Here is a 25,907-nt window from a genome sequence, read left to right as displayed (position 1 = left end):
CCTATAGAGTGAGAATTAAAATCAAGAATCAATAAATGGGATGGATTCAATCTAAAAAGATTCTTATCAGCAAAAGAAACAATCTGGGAGATGAATAGAAAGCCTACATCTTGGGAGAAAAGTTTTACCACTTACACATCAGATAGAGCACTGATCTCTAGGGTATATAAAGAACTCAAAAAGCTAAACACCAAAAAATCAAATAAACCAATCAATAAATGGGCCAAGGAACTGAACAGACACCTTTCAGATGATGATATACAATCAATCAACAAATATATGAAAAATGTTCAACATCTCTAGCAATTAGAGAAGTGCAAATCAAAACTACTCTAAGATTTCATCTCACTCCAGTCAGAATGGCAGCTATTAAGAATACAAACAACAATAAGTGTTGAGGATGTGGGGGAAAAGGCACACTTATATATTGTTGGTAGGACTGCAAATTGGTGCAGCCAATATGGAAAGCAGTATGGAGATTTCTTGGGAAATTGGGAATGGAACCACCATTTGACTCACCTATCCCTTTCCTTGGTCTATACTCAAAGGACTTAAAAAATGCATACTACAGGGACACAGCCACATCAATGTTTATAGCATCACAATTCACAATAGCTAAACTGTGGAACCAACCTAGATACCTTCAGTGGATAAATGGATAAAAAAATGTGGTATATATACATAATGGAATACTACTCCGCAATAAAAGAGAATAAGACCATGGCATTTGCAGGTAAATGGATGGAGTTGGAGATTTTAATGCTAAGTGAAGTTATCCAATCCCAAATAACCAAATGCTGAATGTTTTCTCTGATATAAGGAGGATGATTTATAGTGGGGTTGGGATGGGGAGCATGAGAGGATCAGATGAATTCTAGATAGGTCAGAGGGATGTGAGGGGAAGGGTAGGGCATGGGGGTAGAAAAGACTGTGAAATGAGATGGACATCGTTACCCTAAGTACATGCATGAAGACATGAATGGTGTTAATATACTTTGTATACAACCAGAGATATTAAATGTTGTGCTCTATATGGGGAATATGAATTCTAATGCATTATGCTGTCACATATAACAAATTAGAATATAAGGGGGGTAGTACTAGAGATGCAGCTCAGTGGTGAAGTGCTCCTGGGTTCAATCCATGGTTCCAAAAAAGCTTTTATTAGCTTCAAATATAAAATAAAATGATTTTTATAAAATTCTTTGTTCCTATTCTCATTTTATGCCTTCTTCCTATTTATAAAACTCTTTATAAATAATTTCATTTCATATTTATTCTAAACAGCATTTGACATATTCTGAGAAGTTTGAAATTTGCTTGGCAACAGAAGATTGCCTGAGGTACCTTTTATATTTAATATTAATTCATCATTGTTCTTTGTGCTTCTGAAGATCCAAAGTACTCAGGTTCATTATGTTTAGGAAATTCAATGAAACTTATTATTGCATTTTTTAATTCTTAAATCTGGGAAATGATCTTTAATATTACATTATAGTCTTTAAATTCATAAATACCACTATATTACATACAAAATACTCAGATGATGTGTGATTTGCTTAAGTGATACTCTTTGCTGAAATATGATCTACAAGAAAATGTAGACCTAATTTAGTGCACTGGAGTAAGCTGTCTGTTGACTCAGGCTTTGCATTCTTTAGGGATGAGCCAGAGAACAACACAACAGGAACCATTCATTATCTTACTCCTATAAGATCCTGGGCTTTCAAGGCCTTACTCAATTCAAGTGATGGTGGGACTTCAGATTTAGCAAATGTTTCAATTTATATACATCACACAAGTCTTTTTCCTATGCCCTTCATTGCATCTTCTGTGTGACTTTTCTCCTTTTTCTCTTCTCTTGTTCCACTTGTTTTTCAGCTGGTACTTTATATTTTTGTGACCCTTGTTTCTTTTTATATGTATTTCTAAATGTACCACATTAATTTTTTTTCTATCTTATTATAGGGGGTGGGGGACCATCTTCAATCAGTAGGAATATCATCTCTTAGAAAATTGCAGATAATTCTTGGAGACATTCAAGGACTTTTCAACAAATTTGTAAATTAGGTTTGATCACCTACAAACATACAGAAATGTTTGTTCCTAGTCTCATTTTGGTGCCTGCTTCTTAATTCTCTGAGACATATGAGTACTTACTCAACAGTGCAGTACCATATTATTGTGCTTGCCCTTCAGTTTCTAGAGATTAAAAATCTGTACTTTTACCTGATACCAATGTCCCTACTCTTTTACTAGGTCTGTTTTCAACTATATCTACTCAAGATATAGTTGCTGAAATTATCCCCACCCTTTTTTCATCCTAAATTCTGTATAAAATTCCCAGTATTCCTGTGATTATTTCTATCTTCATAAAGTGAAATGTAATTTGTTTTATTGGAAAAAATATTCCCTCCCTTAAGGCTGTCTCCACTTAACACTTCTCTTTTGGGGCTTCTAATTTATAACAGAATTTACCAATTTACTTGTGGCTATATTTTTTTTCCTCATGTTTATATTATACTCTGATCAAGGAACTTATATTTCTTGAGGTAGTAAGACTCTGATATTGCTATATCCAGTGATCAATTTTCCTCTCTCATCTTGTTTGACCTTTTGAAAGTAACACTTTCTTCTTGTGACACTTCCTTCACTAAGCTTGCTTGACTCCACATCCAATTCTTTGCTTCTTTCTATTTATCAGTGACCAGTGCCAGCTTCATGAATGAAGGTTCCAAACTTGAGAAATCTCTAGGGAGTTTTGAATTAAAGAGACAAGACTCTAATTACCTTTAAACCAGCTCCAGGATGGCTCCTCCTAGCTCCAGCCTCCAGCCACCTATTATGGTAGTGAGGTTTACTGAAGAGGCTAACGAGAGAGAGAGAGAGAGAGAGAGAGAGAGAGAGAGAGAGAGAGAGAGAGAGAACACATGCCAGGGAGTGGACGGAGTGGACTTTTATTGGGGAAAAAATTGGGGGGAAAATCATATCCAATGAAGATTAAGGGGGGCAGCGTCCTGTGGCCAGACATGCCTCCACACGGACAAACCCTCGGACCTGAGAAGGGTGGGGAAGGCTCTGGACACAAGATGTGCCTAAGTGCCTCTCACCCAGCCAGGGAGGTAACTCAAATCACATACGAGGATGGCCTCCCACATTTCTACTTCACTGGCACCCCTTAACTCAGGATTGTTTTTTGTTTCCCTTCTTTTCCCTGACTTTCCTAATGGAGTGTCCCATGACTCACTTCTATCTTGTCTCTTCCTCTTTTCTTCTTTTCATGTCCTCACCAATTTCCTCAGTAATTTCATCTATTCCCATGGCTTTAAATGTTACCTGCATAGGCACAATTCCTAAATTCTAATCTACATTTCAGGTTTCTCCTCTGAACCCCAGACTCACATATCCCACTGATAACTCTGGACATTATTTAATCAACATTAAATCAATATGCTAGATTGAATATGTTCAGCAAGGATTTTTATTTTTCTGTAGAACATGTCTCTTTCCAATCTTCCTAATACCACTGAATAACAACTCTATGGTTTATGCTCCATACCTCAAAGTCCACTTGATCTCTATGTTTCCAGTACTGTTGGAAGGCTTCTACCTTCAAAATACACCCACAAATTGATGCCCTATCACCTTGGAGAGTGCCAGTACACCTCCCAATAAGACCACTGCATTGTCTTAACTGATTTCTTGATTCTTTAGACAGAACCTTGCTCCTCTTCTGCCTATAAACAACAGGATAGCCTGAGTAATGTGACTTAATTATAAATTAAATTATGTCATTACTTTAAAAAAATTCCCCAGAATCTTCCCATCACACTTAATGAAATTCCCAAAATCCTGACATCAATTCTTAGAAGTCTGCATAGTTCGGTACCATTTATGTCCTGTCAGTCATCCTCACTCACCCTAGCTCAACCACACATTGCTCTTTGCTGTTCCTTTAATATGTCAGGCATAATCCTGTCTCAGAGCATTTATATTTGAATCTCCTTCGTCTGTTGTCTCATTCAGAGACAGGTTCTTTTACAAGAAGCCCTGCCCATCATCTTTTAAAGAAAATTGAAATCAGAGGAAAACATCAGCTCTCCTGAATCCCTTTTCTTCAGCTTTAATTTTCCATGGAGCTTGTTTTTCTACCTACAAATCCATCATCTATATACCTGTCTGTTGCTTGCTTGCTTATTTATTTATTTACTTGTTTATTTATTTGTTATCTCTCCCTTCTACGGTGATAGCCTAGTGGGAGAGTAAAATAAGATAAAATTTTATTGTTTTCTTAGTACACTAACCTCCAGATCTTAGATCCATGCCAAACACATAGTAAGATTTTAAGAAATATTGGTTGAATGAACATAAAAATGATAGGTTCATCAGAGAATAATAAAACAACATAAGAAATTCAAGGATCTAGTTTTGTCTTAAATGTTTTCCTGAAACTTCCTGAAAAACTAAAGTTCTGGTATTGTTCGAGTATCCTGTTTTACTGATGGAGAAGGGAAAAAATAGTGGGAAATAATATCAAAAACGTTTGACAAAATGTGTTTTGTATTTTTTAAATTAAAAATCGAAAACCAAAGCCAAAGCATTTGAAAGAAAAAATATCACTTTTATTAAAGAAAGCACTATAATACTTTAGAATTCTGCAAAATTATCTTTAATCAATCAATAAATCACTCAGTGATTAGTGGTTATGATGAATTCAGATTAGAAAAGAAAACTCCCTACTTTCACACCTGTTAAGTTCTGCCTCTGTTTTCTCACTGACTACTATTTGCAATAGAAAACAAAATATTCTTTTCTTGTCCACTTTCCTGAGTGTTTTGATGATGGTGACTCCCTGCCCACCATCCTGCTATCACCAATACCTGGCAGGCCATCACTTTTAAAGTGCATACTGCCTATAGGGACTTCTCTTTGGTCAGGGATCATTTTGTCAGTGGGGAGCAAACCATTTCTTAAAATCTGGATATATTGTCCTCTTTAGATCTCCTCGGGTAAGTACTGGTGAAGTTTGGAAGCACTGATTGCCTGGTCACTAATGACAGTGCAACATGTCATAAACTAAATAGTGTTGTGTAAAGCATTACAATTAAATGGGAAACATCAAAACAAACTCTATTTGGATGTAGATTTTATACCAAAAAAATGCAAAACACATTTTATACTTTCCATCAACAACTCCCAGGAAAAGGTAAAATTTTGCTTTATATTCTTTCCTTTACATGTGTTAGTCATGGAATAGTTTTAGACTGAATATCTGTAAGTTTAGTAAAATGAAAGAAAACCATGCTATATGTTTCTAAGGACAACATATACATTTGTACACATGGGTATGTTCATCCTGTTCTTCAATGTGTTTTAAAAATCATTGTTCATATAGCCTATACATACAAGTGCTGGGGGTTACTGGGGAGGTATGTGTGTTGATTTCTTAGTCAGATTGTAGGCTACTTAGAAGTATACTATATCACATTTTCTCTCATTGTACTTTCTTCATCTTAAAGACCATTGTGGTTCTTTGATATGCATTGTCATGTCTGATTTTTTGCATTAAAATATGCCCTTTTCTCCCTCTAATTAAAAATTACCTTCATGTTAAAAAAAGAGCATAGACTAACCAACTCATATGGAAATGTCACCATTACTAAGCTATGTTTCTCTTTAAACAAAATATACTGCAAAAGAAATTAAAGGATTTAGGAGTTTATGGAAGGAGGCCATAAGCTGGGTTTGGCAAATCTGACACACACAAATATAAAATACATGCTCTTCAAATTTTAATATAATGTTTTACCATTGTCATCTTCAAAGAAAAGCATTTTTGTAGAGAATAAAATAAGAGTTGGAGAGAAGTCAAATCAATCTCAGTCCTCTGATGTAATTGTAGCTAGTTATATGAGGAATAGATCAACTTCTACATCTCTCTACCACAAAACCCTTGGATTTTACTTCTCTTAATTTGTCACTACTTTTAAACTATATTGAGACATCTGTTTCTGCAATTTCTTCCAATATGTCAATCTTTTATACTGACATTTTAATCATTTTGCCTCATCACCTAGATAAATATTTTTATGTATAATTTATTTTTCTTAGTAATGTTGAGAATCCCAATCCATAAATATATGAGACCTCTTTGTTTAAAATAAATTTTAAAATTTTCTATAAAGATCTTATACTTCTTTTTTATATTATTTTAAGTCAATGCAAAATCCTTTGTATTTATCAGTCTATTACATTTTATCATCTTCCTGGGAAGTTTCCAAACCTGAACCAAGACTATTCTCTATATTCTTTGACTCTATACTATGTTGCTAAGCTCCCATGTAGTTACAAAAATCTGTGCCAATGAAAGTATTTCTAACTCAGCAATATGCAAGCTTCTTTGCCTGGGTAAGTCTCACTCTTTCTTTCATAGCAGCTACCTCAATTACTGTCTCCTCTCTCATATTCTATTACTCATTCTATTTCTTTTCCTAATACATAATTAGATTCATGTTTAAATGATGACAGGTGGCCCCTGGATCTGTTCTTTTCATGCTACTCCATCTGTACATCTATAAGAATTGATGTGTTTGATGGTGCCCATTACTTCTCCAACTTCCTATTATAGTGAGTGAAGTGTGTTTTTCCTTTCATCTGTACTTTGAATCCTAAACATTTGACAACCTTATTTACATATAATAGTCCATATATTTTTAGCATCATTTCCTTTTACTACATCAATTATTTTGGTTTAGATAATAAATTATAGGGCCTACCATAAATTATCTCTATTCTTTTTTTGGGGGGTTGTTTACTGGAGATTGAACTTGGGGGTTCTTGACCACTGAGCCACATCCCAAGCCCTGTTTTGTATTTTACTTAGAGACAGGGTCTCACTGAGTTGCTTAGTGCCTTGCTTTTGCTGAGGCTGGCTTTGAACTTGTTATCTGCCTGCCATGGCCTCCTGAGGCATTGGGATTACAGAAATGAGCCTCCTTGCCTGGCCGAATTATCTCTATTCTAATGAAAATGAATGGAAAGCAGTTTTTGTCTTTGCTTCTCTGGACATTTTTTAGACCATTTAGCAAAATTCAAATTCTTCCTTCTTGAATCACTTTCATCTTTTTAAAAAATAAATTAAGTAAGTAATGTGCTATACATGACAGCAGATCGCATTTCAATTCATAGTACACATATAGAGCGCAATTTTTCATTTCTCTGGTTGTACACAAAGTAGAGTCACACCATTCGTGTCTTCATACATGTACCTAGGGTGATGATGTCCATCTCATTCCACCATCTTTCTTACCCCCACACCCCTTTCCTTCCCTCCAGAATCACTTCCATCTTTTAGCATGTATGACAAAGCTTTCTTCTGAGATTTCCTTTGCCATTCTTACTCTTTTACTGACTCATGATCTATATCATGGAACTTGGTTTTTCTTCAGGACTTCATGTTCTCCTTTTTTCTCTGCTAAAATTACACACTGTCTCAGACAAGTATTATTCAGTTTCACATCTTCTGTTGTCCTCTTCATTCTGATGACTATCCGTAATTGATTCAAGACTACAGATCTTATCAAGCTTCCTACTGATGTCTCTATCAGCATGTTCTGGTGTTGCTCAAATTCAACACATCACATATTACATGAAGCATTTGCCTCACCCGATACTTTGCCTTCTGTGTTAGCGTTCTGTTGCTGTGTTAACATATTTGAGAAAATCAAATATTTCAGTAGGTGGAAAGGTTAATTTCAATTTTCAAATAATTGAAGGTGGCAAGGTTAATTTTGATTCACAGTTTCAGTTTTGGTCCATGGCTGTCTGGCTGTGTGTCAAGAAAAAACATCATGGCAGGGAATGCCTGGCAGAAGAGGGAGGGTAGACAGAGGGGAGAGGGGCCAGGATGCCAATATCCCCTTAAGAGGCACACCCCAAATACCCAAACTTTCTTCTGTTAGGGGACAGACAGATGTGAATGGTGGGAACAGAACACAAGTTAAAGGGAGTAATTCTATAAAATGGGCCCACCCTGCTGACCCTCTCATGCTTTCTTTTTCAAGAAGCTGTTTACTTGAAGCCCTGCTTGAACTAAGTAGACAGGATGTGTCACATTCCTTAGCAAACTACCTATTAACTGCAGGAGAAATGCATGTGGGCCCAAAATTATGTTGATGTGATGAACCCAAGCTATTCCGAAAGAGGAGACTTTTGTAACCAGATCCTGAAACTTTGGAAGATGAGGATAGTTTCTCCTTACCATAAAACCTGTAAGAATGTATAGTTAAGAATCCAATTAAAACCAGTCAGCATGGTCCAAGGTGACCTAGAGTTGCCATAGCCCTGGGGACTTGAAAGTCTGATGTCATCCTGCTGTCAGTCAAAAGTCAAGAGGTGGACCTAGGTGGGGCTTTCTAGAAACTTCTTTGTGATCCCCAATAAAACTGGAGAGCAAGAGAGGCATGGTGTTCCTCTCTTCTCTGAGAGAACCTACTGTATCCCTTGAGAGTGCCCCTTTCTCTTTCCCTATCCCTTCAATAAACTCATGACTGTTACTCTCAGCAACATGTCTGAAATCTTTGTGATTTGATTCAGCATCATTGCTTGATAGGGAGTCTTCTCATTGCCTCAGTTATTTCAGAAGGCACCAGCTCTGTGTCGCTTCCACTAGGCCTTATTTCCTAAAACCCCACCACCAACCCAGTAGTGCCACAGGGTGTCAACCAAGCTTTCAATGCAAGGCCTTTTCAGGACATTTAAGATTCCAAACTACTCCTGTATTCAAACAGATTGTTATAAACCCAAGAGATCGTTCTACTTCAAGTTACCTCCATGTCTAAATACTTTCTTATATTGAATTAGTTTTATTTTACTAATTTTCCCCCAGTTCACTTGATATGCCAGCTCTTCCTTTTCTACAAGCAAATTAATAAGAGATTTGCTAATTTACCAAATTTGCCCTTATGTCTATTGAATGTAGTTTTAATCCTTAAATAAATACTAAAGTTTTTAGGTTTAAAAATAAAATATATCTCTGAACTGTTTTGATGGTTCCAACCATTTTTAAAACATAAGCTCTATTGTTATTTTCCTAAATTTAAAGCTACCCATGTATGTAAATGTCCTTATAAACCTATCCCAATTTCTTCTTTATGCAGAGAGAAAAACTGGGAACTAAATGGTTCAGTAATTATTTATCTAACATTAGATAAATTGGGGGTTTTTTTGTAGGATTTGGCCTAACCGTATGTATTATGTTCTTTTTAAGCTATAGATAGCTACTTACCTAATATAATAAATTATTTTGTTACCAAAATAAATATAAGAAATGTTTTTTTAAGGAAAACATTCATGTTAGACAAAAATTCCAGGAAATTTGTGATTTACCTCTGGTTAGATATTAATAGACAAAAATTTGGTCACTTTTATGTGCAATGGAAATTTTTTGTATGTGTTGAAAAAGGAAGTAGGGATATACCTGTAATTTTACTGTAATAAGTTTTAATATGGTATTAACCAAGAAAATACGAGTTTACATTTAGGTGAAAATTTCCATCCAGTGAACACTTCAGTTTCTGAGCTGTCAGGACTCTCACTTTCTAGGTTAAGCCAACAAAGGTTCATGTCACCCTTTCAGGCCTTATCACATCTCAAGATCTCATGGAGTACCATGATTTCTCTCTAAGCTCCATTCAACCATGAACTTTTCACGAATGTTTTCTTATTGCAATGAAAACTTCAATATGACTCTAGGGAAGAGACAGTGAGCCTGGATCTCCACTGTATTTTAATTATGTATATTTCCACAGCATTACTTGTGCTATTAAATTATTTTATTATGTCTTAAGCATATTTGCTTTTCTTTATCTTATGAAACACATATTTACTACTTGGAGTAATTTTGTTTAATGCACTAAATGCTATTTTACTTTGTAATTTCCTCAACCAGACACTCATGAGTTGAGATTGTGTGCTTGATTTGCAAGCTATTGATACTTAACATTTAAATTTTGTTTTACTGGCTGCATGCTGGAGGATGCCAATAAAGAATTTGGCTGACAAAGTTTCAGCCAAAAACCCCCTTGTGTCCTCACTAAGATTATGTGCAAGCTGTTGCTTAGATACCTTGTTTACTTCTAAGACAAAAGATTCCTATCATTTAAATAAATTTTACATATAAAATAGATTCAGTAGAACTCAGTCTCTTCAGTATAGATTTCTTTTGAAACTTTTTTCTCCTCCTCCGTATGTGTATCCTGTATTTAAGTTGATTTAAATTTAGAACAAAAACATCAAGTGTTGGGACATTAAAAATGATCAACAGACATAGGAAAATGACATGAGAGTAGTACAAACCATATAAAATCTTTAAAAAAATGCACCTGAACTTTCAAAATTAGTGATTGTAATAACATATTACTAGTTGCCTTGACCTGCATGGCCGCTAATTCAGGTTCCTGGAATGGGTAGTGAGGTGATGAAGAAAAGAAAAACAGACATATGAATAGAGAAAAAGCCGGGTCCCAGTGGTTCATTAGCAAAACAGGTAGGGAAGCCATGACCCACGACAAGCTCAGCATGTTTATTACATAGCCATAAACATCTAAAGGATTTATCGTGAGAAAATGTCTTCAAAGTAAGAAGAACCAAGGCCATGAGCATGAACACCCCAATTATGATTCTCAGTTTGTGCCCTAACTTTCTACCCCTGGGCATCTGGCATCTGGACCTCCAAGGTCAAGAAATGAATAGCTTCATGGCTGGCACAGACCCTCCTACTGAACAGGACATCACCATAGCAACTGGGCAGTCCAAGATCCACAAGTCACAGCTCCGGACAACTAGGGGCACTTGCAGTTTGTTAAAAAATCACATTTCCAATTTCTAAGCTTTATATTTTCATTTATAACTCCTTAGACAATCTCCCTTGGTGTTTCTAGAATGACCAAGTAATTTTAAATTATATTCCTCAAAGTTTTTCTTTCTTTTCCCATATTTTTAACATTGGTCTTATGCCTTATATATACACTCAGAAACAAAATTTACAAAGAATCTTTGACTGCTTCCATTTTCTGTAACATCCAACCAGTTACCAGATTCTACACAATTTTTTCACATTCTGAAAAAATATTCATTTAGCAAATGATCTAATATCTTCTTTGAGGCAATGTTGGCTCAGAGAGATAGTAGTAAATAAACAGACAAAAATTATTTCCTTAAAGAGTTTATGTGCAATATAGGAAGAGAGTCATAAAAACAAAATAAAACCAAAACCCAATAAAATAAAATAGATAACATGTTAGATGGTGATACATGTTATGGACAAAAACATAGGCCAGTTAAAGATGGGAGTTGTGGTGGGGCTTACAATTTTAACCAGTATGGACACAGAAAGATTCACAAAGTTAAGTGGGTCTGAGCAAAATCAGTAAAAGGTAAGAGATTGCAAGAATTTTACCTAGAAACAGAACTCTAGAATGATAAAAGACCAAATACAATATTTTAAGGTGTGAACAGGCTTTTATTTTTGAGTAATAGTGGAAATAACTGTGATTACACGAAACGAAAAATGGCAAAATGTGCAGAAGGCTCAACCGAAACAGAAGAATACAAATGGTGTCAGGTTCTTAGTACTTAGGAACAAGGCAAAAACCATTGGAGGTTTTATAGGAAAGTAGTGACATGTTGAGTAGAAACTATAAGGAACAAAGGCAAAAACAAAAGGACTAATGAACAAACCTGTTTTGGTTTATGTGTGAGATAATGCAAGAAAGTTTAGAGGTGAAGTGGTTAGGTTGTGAGAGCCTTAACCTTATCAGTGCATTAATCCATTCAAATGGATTAACTGGCAGGTTGGATTTGGCTGGAGGGGGTAGGTTACTGGTGCACCTTTGGAGTCTATATTTTGTCTCTGATGAGCAGAGCAGTCTCTCTCAGCTTCCTGGTGCCATGTTCTGAGCTGCTTTGCTCCTCCACATCCTTCTGCACTGAAGTTCTGCTTCATCTCAGGCACAGAGCAATGGAATAGGTGACCTATGTACTGAGCCACTGAAGCTGTGAGTGCCAAATAAACTTTCAGGTAAACTTGTCATGGCTTTTAGTCACAGTGGTGAAAAAGTTGACTAAAATAAGAGCAGAAGCTGCTCATAGATGATAGGGGTTTGGAGCAAGCTGGTAGAAGTAAAATTGGTAAAAAATGCTGGAATCAAAACATACAGACCAGTCATTCACTGCATAACAACATTTCAGCCAACAATGGAGCAAATATTTGACAGTGGTCCCATAATATTATAATCAAGCTGAAAATTCCCATCGCCTAGTGGCATCATAGCCATCATAATGTTGGCGAGTTACTGTTACATGCTCATGGGGTTTGCATAAGCAAATCCCCTGCACTGCCAGTTGTATAAAAATGAAGCATGTACAATTATGCACAATACTTGATAATGACAATAAATGACTGTTACTGGTCTGTACAATGACTATGCTACACATTCTAAGAGAAATTAAGTAGTACGCATTTCTAGGTTGTTTCATTGGTTCATTTGGTGATTGCTTAGGGAACCAGGTGTCATAACTCGGCATGTGGAAGGCATATATTCTTCATGCTAATATACATTTGTTTCAATATCAGGTCCACAGACTTCCATTTGTATGCTAATATACATTTGTTTCAATGTCAGGTCCCTATGAGATGTTACAGAAAAAAAAATCCTACATAAAAATGTCCAGCATATGGCACATAAAATGATAGAACATCTCCTGCTAATGTCCTTGAAAACTGCCTTTCAGAAAGGATAGCAGGAGTGATCAAAGCTTGCTATTAAGACATAAATTAGTTTTACATTCAGGGAAAAAAGCTGCAACTTGAAAAATCATATACAGATTTCACATATCAGACTAGGCAGACAGTAGGTTACATATCTAAGCCTTTGTGACAACTTCATCAAAATACCATGAAATAAACTTGACATTAAATATTTAGGTGAGACAATTTTTGGAAGAAAATAGCTTAGTACTCTCATAAAAGCAGTGGGAACAAATAATTCCCACATATTTACTTATAAAACCATTATACACGCCATCCTAGAGTAAGAAAGCGCCAGGCAAACACCTCTGTGCTCAAGTCAAAATAAATTTTTCAGTCCAACAATAGCATATTCATGAGTGGGATTTCTTTTTACTGACAACTCTTTCTACAGCACAGCCTTTCTTTCAGACAAGTCAGGAGAATAACTCCTATATTTCTTTTGAGTCCCAATTTAACCCACTCTTTACTCCGTGGCATACTTTTCAATTCTCCTATGTGTATCATTTCCCTTGCACCCCCGGTTCCTCTGTTGAAGCACATATTGTTTTCTATGATTAATACGAGTTTCCTTGTCCTTCCTGGAGTTCTGAGTTCAGTGTCTGAAAACTGCTGCATATGCACTGAGGAAGTCACATTGATGATTACAGGTCCTCCATGATAGAGCCCTGTCTACCTGCTGTCCTGTTAGTTTTCCACTCCTCCAGACTAGCGGGCTAGCCCCCCTGGCTTCTCCAATTGTGTATTAACTGCTTCAAATCCTTGGCACTGGTTTTATTGCCTTTCTCCTCTTCCCCAGTTACTTTTTCAGAGCTTATTTTATCCTCATGTCTCACCAAAATTGATCATGCCAGACTTCCATTTGTGTTCATCATTGATGATTCTATGTCCAGAGCTTCAAACAATGTTCAAGGAATAGTTAAACAAAAGAATAAATGAATGAATGAAAATATGAACACAAAAAATTTAAGATTTTTCTCTTGCTAATGTCCTTGAAGATTTTATAGTTTAATATGCAATAATATATTTGAGGGAAAAGAAATAATTTTGTTGTGTTTGTGTACCAGATCCTTTTCTTGGTGTGAAATAGTATTAATCTTCTGAAGTTATTTGGAGATAGATAACATTTAAATTTTAAGCAGCAGAATTAATTCTGAAGAAGGATATGTAAATAATTAAAGCACAGATAATTATGTGGCAGCCAAGGTTCAGTCTCATGTTTGACTTGACCACCTACTCACTAACATGGAATATTAGTGAAGCACGACATTATTAGCCTTAACCGGTAAAACAGTGTTTTCTGTCTTTATGAATATATGCTGTATTATTTTCAAATTTGGTTTAATAATAGTTCAGTTAAAAAGAGACAGATACTTAGGAAAAATACTTAATCTTGCAATCTTCTTGGTTAACATTTAGTATGTTAAAAATATGAAATAAATGGATGATCAAAATATCTATATGATTAGTGAACCTACAAACATTTGAGTTTGAAATATCAACGTTGTATCTATCATTTGCTTGATAAAAACTAAGATGATAAATGCCACAAATTAGTGTAATGATAAATTACTATATAAATTTTATTTTGTAATTTTATATGAAAAATACATTAAACTGCTACAGGTTTTTCAGAAATGCTAAGTTGACCAGTGAGGTTTTCCAGTGTAAAAAAGACATCCACCTGAATTAAAACGAGTTAATAATTGACCAAGGAATAAAACAGGTACATTTCAATTTGTCACTAAAATCCCATCTGAGGGTTCTCAACATCCATTTGGAAAACTTACTTCTTCAAACACAGGGAAAATAATTGAATACCTACAAGCTCAAGGAGCTTTTGTGTATAATCAAAATTTCCAAATGTTACCTATGTTTCCAGTCAAGTTGTTCATATTTTATGAAGGTTGATTTATTCCATTATCAATATTACCTGTCCATCACCATCCCATAATCCACTACCATGGGAGAACAGCCTTTTATGTAAGTTAATATTTTCTACTTAAACCATTGCAGAGGATGAATCCCTGAAATGTGACTACCTTTTAGGAAACAAACCAAATTTCACTTTCTTTCTGAGATATTTATTTTTCAGAGCACACAGTCCAAAGCACACCAGACTAAATTATACTTCAAGATTGTAAGAATGCTCCAAGTGGAGTGATTTACTTTCCAGAATCACAGTCCACATTTACTCTTGAGTACTGGTTACTATCAGCAAACAGAAGGAGCCAAAGATTCTCCCTCATAAGAACTCAATCTTCTAGAAACTGGTGGTAGAAAATAGTCACATTGGTAATACTAACACAATTTGAGATGTGAAGTGAAAAAAATTAACAATTATCTCCCAATTTAAATCAGAAGTCTGTCACCTGATAATGAAATTCTCAATTGTTGGAATTTGGAGCAGAAAAATTCTTTCTCAATTCCCAGTATCTAAAAATATATCATGCCAGTTTATTGTAGAAAGAAGAAACTATGCACCCCATTTTATTCTCTTTTCTTAGAATACATTACATTAGGTAATTATTTATCTTGATTATTATGAAGAAAAAAGAAAAAAGCAAGTTTTTTTAAAGAAACCAAAAGTTTTATTTCCACATAAGTAAATTAAAAAACTACCCTGGAATAGCCAATAGCTCAAAGATAATTGTTGAAAATACATTATGCAATGAAATATGTAGCTACTTGTATTTGTTGCTTAATATTTCTTACATTTAAATCCTGACAATGGCCACCTGCATACTAAAAGCCCTGATAACTACAACAGAAAATAAACTTCTTAAGTATGATTATAGAGTTGTTGGAGACTGTTGAAACATAAACCTCATCCTCTCTTTTTTATTTCTAAGTAAATCTGACACTGATCATATTTTTTTTCTATAAAACCTGTTCTTTTTTAGAACTATTAATGCTATGACATATGTACCCCAGAGTATAACCAAGACAGAGAAGAAAGTAAAGATCCTCCATAGATTTAATGAATTGGGTGAGATTTTAGTTTTGCCACAGCAGGATTAGTCCATTCAATCACTGAAACTATAATTTGTATATAAATTTTTAATTCACTTTTTCTTAGCACACATGATTTCAGGTCATTACGGTTTTATTATTGAATTTATCAATATATCACAATACAGAATTATGTCCAAAGAAATAGGACTGAAGAAAGAAATTTGGAAACACTGGTGAAGTATCATGAATCTAGTCACTAGGGTCAAGCCTCACCCCTCAGTGGAATACATAATGTTTTCTCTTATATACGGCAGCTAGAATAAAATAAGGGAAGAAAAGTGCAGGAGAGAGTCCAAGAAATAGAAGGGAGATCAGTGGGACAGAGGAAGCGGATAGAGGGAAAGGGAAGAGAGATCAGAAAAGGGAGGAACTGATAAAATTATGCTATGTACATATGAGTAATCCATAGTGAATTCCACCTTTACCTATATCAAAGAAAGGTTCAAGAAATGACCAAGACATAGAAGAATTGACCAACATGTGGTTCTTTTTACCATCCACCCCTTTCTTTCTCTCTCTCTACAGAAATGCTATTAAAAGTCGTAAAAGTTCTACTTAAAAATCTTTTAGACAGTTGGAGTTATTACTACAATGTCGTAATTCTCTAGTTTGTATAGACAAATCCTTGCCACACCATGTTTAATAACATTAGCATGTCCAGCAGGAAGTGCCATAAGAATTAAATACTGTATTGCACAACTGCAACCCAAAATGTTGCTGATCAGATTAAAGCCTTGCATAAATCAAATTTATGAAATTATATAGAGAGGAAATATAAAGTCTCCCACTTGCTCTCAGAATTCTTTTCCTGGTGGATAAGATCCTTGAATCTTTTCAAAATGTCTGACTGTTCTCAGGCATTTTCTGTTTTTTCTTTTCTAAGAACTTTTGATAAAACTTTTTAAATGTTTTTATCAGAGTAGTACAGTTATACATAATAGTTTCACTCTGACATAATAATTCATGCATAGAATATAATTTGCTTTGTGTCAGTCCTTAGTACTTCCTCTTTCCTTCTCCTCTTCTCTTCCCATTTTTCTTCTTCTACTGGTTTCCTTCTAGTAATTCATTATTTTTAATTGGTGCTTTATAGATACACATAAAGGTGAAATTCACTATGGAATACGCATATGTACATAGCATAATTTTATCAGTTCCTCCTTTTTCTGATCCCTCTTCCCTCTCCCTCTATCCCCTTCCTCTGTTCTACTGATCTCCCTTCTATTTCTTGGACTCCCTCCGGCACTTTTCTTCCCTTATTTTAATCTAGCTCCTGTATATAAGAGAAAACATTTTGTTTTTCATGGAACTTGACCCTAATGACCAGGTTCATGACACTTCACCAGTGTTTCCAAAGCTTTTACTGATAAAGAATAATTTCCGCTTTTCCTTTGTTTTATTATTGGACACACAATTGATTAACTGCACTAACAATACTTAATTCACAAAATATCCAGTTTGGCAAGCTTTGACCATAGCATGTACATTTAAACAATTAGATTAGATTAGACTACAATAAATTAGGTTACATTACATTCGATTGTTTCTTGTTTGCATTATTTTCCAAAGAAGTTTAGCAGTTCTATTTGTGATTGATTTGATCTCTGCACATATGAGAATATTTATTTGGGGACTTCTTATTTCAACTCAGAAATGTAGAGAGCTGGACAGATGTTATTACCCATCCAATAATAAAAACCCTGAGTATGTTCCAATGTAAAAGCAAGCAACTGATCTAAAATTAAGAGTCAGAGTCGGGTACTGGCAGGTTAAGACAGATCCCAAACAATTGTTTTCTTGGGGAAGATGTCCCTGGACACTATAGAAGACAATAGGAGAATAAATTTTTGAAGGCTGAATGTGTACTAACATGAAAGTGGGGCTTGTATAGGGAGCCCCTGATGTTTGGGGCTCCACTCTTTCTCGGACTTTCCCTCCAGAAAATCCAACAACACTTCCTGGAGGGATTCAGAGAGATTGTGATGGCTCAATAAGAAGAATCTCAGCCATTATTAAAATTCACATACATCTTTTGGCCCCATCTTCCTTGTAGAAAAAAGACTTAATCTGTAGAGGGAAGGACATTGAGGCCAGTACTCTGCAGGACTACCCAAGACATTCAGATAATTCCAAAGAGGACAAATAACAAGAAAGTAAAAGCCTATACCTACACACAGCATGTGCAAACGGTGGAAAACCACAGATAAAGTGAAAATCTTGCAAGCACTTGGGGAATGGTGGGGATTATGTCCTTAAATGGGAAAGGAAAAAATCTCAGCACACTTTCATCAGCAACCATGTAAGCCATACAATCATAAAATGCCATCTTTAAATTGTTGAAAGAAATTTACATCATGCAAAAGCAACCTTCAAAAGTAGGGGGGAAAAGAGAGAATATCTCAGGCAAATACTAATCAAGGAAATTTACTCAAAAAAATGTTTGATAGTTTTGTCCTTTGTCTTTGAGAAAGTTGACCATTTTGTTTATTATATTAAGAGGAGAGAAACTAATTTGAAAATGTGAGAAAAAATATCTTATAAGATTTAATATATGCATGTTCTCTACCTTTGTGGTTAATATATTTAGTGTATGGAATCAGTTAGAATTCAATCAGAGTCCAAATAAGATTTACATCATCTACTAATGTTGGAAATAGTTTGGCTACTTGGAATGCAGAAAAATCACAAACACTATACACTTATCCCAATTTAGGCCTCACATTAATTAACCATTGTGAAATACTTTGGGACACTTTTGAGTGAACAAATTATGGAGGCAGTATGAGATATTCCTAGATACAATAAGATGTCAATCAATATGTCATTAGTTATTTTGATATTTTCTGGATTTCAGCTTTTATTTTATATAGGTTTGGGGTTGTGATTAATGTCTTTAATAATTATAGATTCTTCAGACTTTTTCCTATATATTCTTAAATCCAGTTTAATTTGTGTATGCAAGGAATTTATTTTCTTTTGAATTTTCAAATTTAGCATACTTATTCATAACAACTTTTTACAAAATATTTTATTTCTCTGGGTTTTCAGTGATGTCATCTTTTCAGTTCTGACTAATTACATGTGAGCATGTAACATTCTCTTTCTCTTTCTCTGTCCCCAGCTTTATCTTTTTTCACTTGTTTCATTTTGGAATTTTTAAATTTCATTAAACTTATAAAAGAATCAACTCATGATTTTCTTGAACTTTTTTGTATTCTTTTTCCTCTATATTAATTCCTTATCCTTTAAAAAAAACTTAACCATATTTTCATTGAATTTAATTTGAAGATTAAAACACCTCTTGTGAGGTTTTCTTGTTTTTCAAATGTATACATGTAAGGGTTCACATTCCACTGAAACCTGTGGTTAGCTGTGTTCTATAAGTTTTACTGTGTATTCACAGACATATTTCTATTATCTTTTGTGATTTTTCTTTTGTCCAGTGAATTATTATGATAATCTTCATAATTTCTTAACCCTAGAATATTTTCTTTTGGTTATCGACCTTTAACTTAAATAATGTGGTCACAAACTATATTCAACATGGTTTCAATCCCTTGAATTGTTGTGAAACCAACTCAGTATAGTAGGGTCATGTTAAAGAATTCTATTACTATCTAAAAACACTGTATAGTCTTAATTATTGGGCACTTTATTCTAACCTATGGAATAGGTTAATTTTGCTAAACTTATTGTTCATTTTTATCTCTCTTTACATTATTATTTGTTCTATAATTTAGGAGACAAGATTTTTTTCCCCTAAATTCTCCCATTATGACAATGGATTAATTTGTTTTTCTTTTCATTTCTTTCAGTTTTTCTTTCATGTATCTTCCTTCTGTGCTTTTTTTCATACATGCACATTTATAATTGTCAAAACTTCCTGTTTATTTTTACTTTTTATTATAATTGTCTGTCTTTATTTCTTATAATTCTTTTAACTTCAGAGCATGCTTGTCTGATATTAATAAAAGGACATTAGCTTTCCATGTTTATAAAAATTATATCCATTTTCATATTTGCTTGCAAATCATATGTAGATAGCATAGAATTGCATTTGCTGACACCAAATCTGATGTTCATGTTTAATTGAACTATATATTCCCTTTCCCAATGTCATCATTGTGTATGTAATTAAATCTGACAAGTTACTATTGTTTCTACATCTTTCACCCTTTCTCTTTTATAATTCTTTTCTCATTTTCTTTTGGAATTAGGATTTTTTTTGTTAAAGCATTGAGTATTCCCTTCTATTTTCTTGAATGGTCATGTACCTTCTACACATTTTTCTAGAATGTGTCATCCTTGAGATGACAATAGGAATCCTTGAACTATCAGTTCTAGTAATTTCCCTGTGGATCACTGTAGTTATTCTGACCATGGAAATAGGGAAGCATTCCGGTGAGCAAATTCCTGGTGGGGTGGATGGGGGTCAATGTGCAGGTCCCCTCCGGGTCCCAGAACCCAACACTGCTCGCCTGAAGACTCACAGGGTGTCCTTGGCCCTTCATAGCCACCACACACAAATCATAGGAAGTCTGTTAGAGCCTGAGAAATTGCTCCTGCCACCAAGAAAGGCTGAAGAAAACAGGACCACTGGTTTGGGCACCCTCAGAATGTTCTTCCTCTGCTCAGCCAGAATTGCCTTCACTTAAAACGAAGGTGCCTGGCCCCCAGGGCCTGGTGTCCCTGTGCTGGGAATAGCCACCTGAACTCCCAGGGCAGGAGGATGGGGTCTATTTAGTCATGTCCTGGGATTACAAGCCCTGTCTAGGTTGCTCCAGCTGTGTGATATTAGGAAGGACTTCCATGTTTAAAAATGCAAACAAAGTAAGATCGGTAACTATCTTAAAGTCAGAGTTTGCACTGAGGATTGAATGTAGTGTTGATTTGAGGTAGATAGCACCATGTTTGGTATTAACAACTTTAATTAAAAGCTAGTTATTAGGATAAAAGCTTAACGTGAAATAAAGGACTAATTTTCAGTGTAAATATGAATTCTGTTATTTCAAACTGACTTTGTGTTTATATTGGAAATTAGTCCTGTATTTCACATTAATTTTCCTCATTATACTTTCTCTAGACTTTGGTATGTTTCTTCTTCTTTCTCTCATGTGCACCATTATTGCCTAGTGATTGCTGTTCAAACTACCCTTTAAAATTACATATTGACCATTGACATCATTGTTGAATATTCCATGTGTATTTAAACTTAGCAAATTTACCAGTGATTTCAACAAAATTGTCTTTGCCTAATTACTTCCTATAAAGAGTAACATACATTTTCTATTTATCTCAATTCATAGTTGATGAGAGAAAATATTTTTTTTAATTTTAATTTCAAAATTCCTTTTCACATAATGCATCATATATATGGATTATTGGGGAACATCTTAGACATAAGGGTAATTTTGCTTGACATGTATAAAATTTCCATATCACTAGAAGCAATTTTGTATAATGACTGGTAAAGCATTTTATTTTATTTTATTCAGTATTAATGACTTAATAGAAAAAGTTCAATACTTTTTTTTTATCTTATCCCCACAATATATCTATGGCTAAAAGGAAGAGGCTCAATAGTATTCCATACTCTTTTCAAAAAAAAAAAAAACTGTTTCCTGGGTTTAAATATTAGGCTTTCATGTGCATTTTAAATTGAAGAAGGTGTTTTAGTCAATTTTTCCTAATTGGGACCAAAAGATCTGAAAACAACAACATAGAGGAGGAAAAGTTTAATTGGAGCTCACAGAGTGATCTCAGTTCATAGACCACTGACTCCATTGGTCTGGTCCCCAGTTGGGGCAGAACATCATGGTGGAAGGGTGTAGTGGAAGAAAGTAGCTCAGGTCATGGTAATCAAGAAGTAGAGAGAGAGCTCATCAGGGACAAAATATAAACCCCCAAATTACTTACTGCCTCTAGTTTATAGTTACCACCCAGTTAATTCATATCAGTGGATTAATCCATTATTTAAGTTATACCTCTCATAATCCAATCATTTCACCTCTGAACATTCTTGCATTATTTCACACATGATCTTTTGGGAGATACCACTTATCCAAACCATAACAGAAGGTATTTGTGTGATACCGAAGAGTGTCAAAATAATTACTTAATAATATTCCATTATTGTCAGAAAGAATGGTTATAACGTAGTTTTATATTAAATAAAAGATTAGCCCTATTAAAATAACCCAAGGCCAATTCTTTGTATTCTCTATGAAACCAACCTAATTCCTCTCTGCTGAACATTACACTAAATTTAATTTTCAAAATGATTCTATGGCTCCTAATTTTTTAAACTTAGATGAGTGCTGTGTTTCCTAAAAAATGTAGATACACTCAAACAAAAGAAATGTTTGAAAAATAACTTTATTAAGACATACTTTATGTGAGACATATTCAATGACTTTTAAATAACATTACTAAATTATGAAATCAAATTAAATTTAGAACATTTTTGGTACCTTTATATTTTAGGTTTATATTACAGGTTCTGTAACCTTGATTCCTTCCCATACCTCACCTTGAATACTTGTTTACTTTCTGACTTTATAGGTTAGCCTTTATAGATATTTCAAATAAATAAAATCATACAACAATGACCTCTTATATCTGGTTTCTTTTATATCGCATGCTTTTGAGTTTTATTAATTTCCTAGCATGCATTAGTTACCCCTTTATTTTTCTTACCAGATAGTATTCCATTGTATGGATATACCATGATTTTTCTATACATTCACCAGTTGATGTACATTTAGGTTGTAGAAATTAGAAATTTGGACTAGTGTATAAATAATGTTTATAAGAATATTTATGTTCAAGTCTTAGCAGGTTTTCTTTTCTCTTGTGAAGAGAACTAAGAGCAGAATTGCTGGGTCATGTTATACATTTATGTCTAACCACTGAAGAAATTACAAAAATTCTGTTTGAATGTGGCTGCAATATTCTACATTCTCTGTAGAAATGTCTACAATTCCCGTTTTTTCATATCTTCACCAGTAATTGTTACTTTCTTAAAACAAAGAAACCCCAATATTCTAGTATGTGTAAACAAAAAAGCATCTTGTTTAAAGCTGAGTAATATTCCATCAAACATATATACCACAGTTTCTTTATCCGTTCATCTATTGAAGGTCACCTAGGTTGGTTCCATAGTTTAGCTATTGTGAATTGGGCTGCTGTAAACATTGATGTGGCTGTATCACTGTGGTATGCTGATTTTAAGTCCTTTGACTATAAATCAAGGAGTGGGGTAGCTGAGTCAAATGGGGGTCCCATTCCCAGTTCTCTGAGGAATCTCCATACTGCTTTCCATAGTTGTTGCACCAATTTTCAGTCCCACCAGCAATGTATGATTATATCTTTTTCCTCATAGCCCTGCCAACATCTATTGTTGCTTGAATTCTTGATTATTGCCATTCTGACTGGAATGAGATGAAAACTTAGAGTAGTTTTGATTTGCATTTCTCTAATTGCTAGAAATATTGAACATTATTTTATATATTTGTTGTTCTATTGTATTTCTTCTTCTGTGAAGTGTCTGTTCAGTTCCTTAACCCATTTATTGATTGGGTTATTTGTTTTTTTGGTGTTAAGATTTTTGAATTCTTTATATATTCTAGAGATTAATGAAATTATCGCATTTGTTGGTAAATGGATGGAGTTGGAGAATATCATGCTAAGCAAAATAAGCTAATCCCCTAAAACCAAAGGCCAAATGTTTCCTCTGACATGTGGATGGTAATTCACAGTAAGGGGTGTGGGTGCTAGGGGAGAATTGAGTTAGTTTATATTAGATAGAGGGGAGTGAAGGGAGGGGAGGGGATATGGAGATAAGAAGGCTAATAGCATGAAACAGACATTATTACCTTATGTACCTCTATGACTGCATGACAGATGTGATTCTACAACATGTACAATCAGAAAAATGAGAAATTATCCCTCATTTATGTATGATATATCAAAGCATATAAATGCATTGTATTGTCATGTATAACAAATAAAAATAGTTTTTTAAAAAGCATCTTGTGATTTTGATTTGCATTTCTCCAATGACTAATGGTATTGGGAATTTTTTGTATTTTTACTAGTCATTTAAATATTTTCCTTGGACAAACTTTACAATCCAGACTTAATCTCTTGTTTTGCTATTTGACTGATGGCAACTTCCAAGCCCCACCATTACCCTTCCCTTCCTGTCTCACATTTGAGCAAGTGGATAAGAAGGCCCAGGTTTGGTCTTTCCACCAGTGAGATATTCAACCCCCACAATCCCCAGCCTGTGCGGAGCCCTCACCACAGTGCCAACCTCTGACCACCATAAAAGCCAAGGCAGTTTTGCTTCCTGCTCTCTCAAGCCATTTTCAGACCAGGTTGGGAAATCACACTTCTCTCTTGGAAAGATTCATTATGTGAGTGATCATTTTTTTTTTTTTTTTTTTTTTGCCTTTTGGTGCACAGGTAATGTCCCCAGTCTCTATATGGAGACAACATGTGGGGTCCATTTGTACTCTAGAATGACCCCCGCATTGGCACAGTCAGCAGGGTATCTAATGTCAGGACCATCATGGGCTTTACTTCTTCCTTTGCTTCAGCTTGTTAAATGACCGGCTGCTTGCTGGAGCTCATGCACTCTGAATTGTGTTGCTGGCAAGTTTGGGCTTTGAATTGTGCTGCTTCCTGCTGCATTTGTGGAATTCCATCAAACCTCTGTTATAAATTTGACCCACTGAAGTCAGTGGTTTCAATAATCACTGGCATTTAGAGGCAGAAGAAAGTGACTGTATCTCTCCTTAAAGTAACCCTGCATTGTGTGCCTGGAGCCAGTGTTTTGTTTTCTCAGATTAAAGTGTGTATTTATACTTAAGCATAAATTGATATTGGTGCTAAGTGAAGAGATGAACTTTTTCCTTTCTGATCGTCAGACATATGTCTCAAACAGGCATTAGCCCCCAGATATATAATACTAAGGGGAACGCTGGTACTTTATTCAATGTATGGGCCCATCTGGTGGTTGCTCATGTGGAGGAAGAGTTGTTATCCTACAGCATGCTGAGATCACACTCTTAAATGCAAATGCTTCTCTAGGATGCTTCAGATTGCCTGTGCTCCTGCTACTGCTTCCTGTATTTCTGTTGTAACAAGGATTCTGATCTGATAAATATCCATGGCAACCTGTGTACAGTCAAGGGGGCAATTCAAACCTAACTGAAGATTGGATCCTTAAAGCTATGAAGGATCTTATTGCCATAAAGGAAGCCCCTAATGATACTGATGGAAGGTTTGTTGGGAAAGAAACTTGTAAAAATGATCAAGAGTGGAGAGGATTCCCTCTGTGAAGGATACCATGTAATCAATAAAAATTAAAAATCAAAACCTGAATATAAGATGGGTATGACTTGGATGTGAGATGTACCCCAAAAGCTCACATGTGAGGCAATGCAAGAATGTTCAGAGAAGAAATGATCGGGTTATGAAAGCTTAACCCAATCAGTGAATTAATCCTCTTATAGGGATTAATTAAGTGGTAACTGAAAGCAGTTAGGATGTGGCTGGAGAAGGTGGGGCATGGGGGAGAGTGGCTGTGGGGTATCTGGCAAGTGGAGATCTCTCCCTCTGATTTCTGATCATCATGTGAGCTGCTTCCCTCTGCCACACTCTTCTGCCACAATGTTCTGCCTTACCTCAAGTCTCAAGGAATGAAGCTGGCTGTTCATGGATGGAGATCTCTGAAACCATAAGCCCCCTAGTAAACTTTTCCTCATCTAAAATTGTTCTGGTCAGGTCTTTTAGTCACAGGAGCAAAAAAATCTGCCTTAAGCAATGGGGGAACAAAGAAACCCTCATCATCAATATCAAAACAAAAAGAGAGGTCCATGATTAGACAAAATTGGAGATCCAAAATACACTTTAAAATATATAACTAAAAGGAGATTGATTGGATTGGAGTTAACTTTAACATCTGTTGAAATATACTAACTGGCAAATTTTCATGACCTTAATCAAAGGGATAAAATTACATTCTGCCTAGAGTTTTAAATAGGTACCCTTATATATAATTTAGGGAAGTACTGAATGT

This window comes from Urocitellus parryii, chromosome 14 (genome assembly GCF_045843805.1).
Source record: "Urocitellus parryii isolate mUroPar1 chromosome 14, mUroPar1.hap1, whole genome shotgun sequence".
Classification (NCBI taxonomy): domain Eukaryota; kingdom Metazoa; phylum Chordata; class Mammalia; order Rodentia; family Sciuridae; genus Urocitellus; species Urocitellus parryii.
The sequence above is the reverse complement of the archived record's forward strand: the minus strand, read 5'-3'. Positions refer to the sequence as shown.